This window comes from Heptranchias perlo, unplaced genomic scaffold (assembly GCF_035084215.1).
Source record: "Heptranchias perlo isolate sHepPer1 unplaced genomic scaffold, sHepPer1.hap1 HAP1_SCAFFOLD_50, whole genome shotgun sequence".
In the NCBI taxonomy this organism is placed as follows: Eukaryota; Metazoa; Chordata; class Chondrichthyes; order Hexanchiformes; family Hexanchidae; genus Heptranchias; species Heptranchias perlo.
In genome coordinates, this window is record NW_027139516.1 from 1,429,661 (window position 1) to 1,431,423 (window position 1,763).

General features: G+C 45.8%; 1 non-coding gene across 1 annotated transcript; it reads right to left on the minus strand.

Annotated features, from left to right (window-relative positions):
- Positions 1-1,012: 1,012 nt before the first annotated feature.
- trnaw-cca (transfer RNA tryptophan (anticodon CCA)) lies at positions 1,013-1,084 on the minus strand. The gene has a single exon. It is a non-coding gene; the product is annotated as a tRNA-Trp (tRNA).
- Positions 1,085-1,763: the final 679 nt, after the last annotated feature.

Consider the following 1,763-nt stretch of genomic DNA (forward strand, 5'->3'; position numbering starts at 1 on the left):
TGGAGAGATTCAGCCCGGGTGCGGCCCCATCGTGCGCGGAAAGAGGGAAGCGGCGGGGGGGAGGGGGGGTGCGTGTAAATGTCAGAGCTGGGGCTCACCGGTGGAAGCCGTATAAAAGTTTAAAACGGTCCTCGCCCAACGTGGGGCTCAAACCCACTACTCTGAGAGTTTTTAAAGAAAAGGGGGAGCAGCCACTGTCTGTGTCTCTCGCTGCACTTGAAACAACACATTCCAAGTCCGAGCAGAGAGAGGACACCATTCATTTGTTCGTTGTGTTGAATAAAATGCTGTCGGTTTCCGTAGTGTAGCGGTTATCAGGTTTGTTTTAAAACGGGGAAGTTCCCGGCTCGATCCTGGGCAGAAACGTTATGTTGGAATTTGGTCTCCAAATACATCCCGATCGATTTTCTTCTCTTGCCAAAAAGGGAGACAGTGGCTGCTCCCTTATTCTTTGTAAGCTGTATCTTTTACTTCATTAAACAGATAACTTTGAGTGATAGAAAACTGATCGACAGTGACGCTCACTTCAAGTTTTATTCCCTTTTAATCTGGAAGGATATATTGGCTTTGGAAAGGAGTTAGTAGCGTAGGATCGACAAACCTTTTCCGCCAGTGGTGGACAAGGGAACCGAACCAATCATCGACCAAGTTCTCCTGAATTCTCCAGTGCAATGGGAAACCGACCAACAAAAGCCCTTTCATTGACCGTGGAGGTTCAGACAAATTTCTGATGACGAAGCGCTCAATCTATTTCTCTTGTCTGTTTCCCGATACTGTCTGCATCTCTGCCCTGTGTTTATCTCACGATGTGTCCACCTGCAGGTTGGTTTTTGAACGAAGACGTGTGTTTGTCTTCTGTTCGTTGCATGAAATAAATGAGGGCATCAGGTGCTTCCCTCCCTGACATTGGGGAGCCAGTGGCAGACTTCAGAGTTGGGTTCTGTTAATTGTGAAGACGCAAAGAAAACATGAATTGCAGAATTATACAAACCAGCCTTAAGGGAAAAAACTGTGACCCCGACGTGATTTGAACACGCAACCTTCTGATCTGGAGTCAGACGCGCTCCCGTTGCGCCACGAGGCCTGGATGTAACACTGCGTGTTTGTTTCTATCAATGTTTGTCAAGCACCGCTTTAGAGATCCGAGATTGGTGGAATGGGTTGGCTTTCAAATCCCCGCCCACCCCCACCGGATGTCAGGCAGCATCAGAAGTCTCCTTCACCTGTCAGCGGCAGCATGGCGCTCGCTTCAATCGCCTGCTGTCAGCGGACTGCAGCAAATCCAATTACATTCATCCTGCACCCAGAATTATCACATCACAGGAAAAGGATGTGGGAAACTGCTCAAGATACATAACAGGAGGGGAAACTTCTGAAAAACACTGAGACTTTCGGTGTTTCGACTTCGATTCGAACTGCAAAAAAGAACGTGTGAAAATATAAACTATGGATGTGATGTTTATATATGTAGGAAACTGCTCAAAATACATAACAGGAGGGGAAACTTCTGAAAAACACGTGGACTTCCGAATGTTTGTACTTTGGTTAGAACTACAAAAAAGAACGTGTGAAAATATAAACTATGGGTGTGATGTTTATATGTAAATTGAATGTTTCTTGGCGGATTTTTCCCGTTACTCTCGCAGCTATGGGTTGTTAATCCATCAACAATAACTTCCGCTTGATTTTAGCCCGAGTGGTTACAAAATAGCAAGTTTAATAGGTTGACTTACAACAGAGTTGCACGACAGCAGTCTTCAACA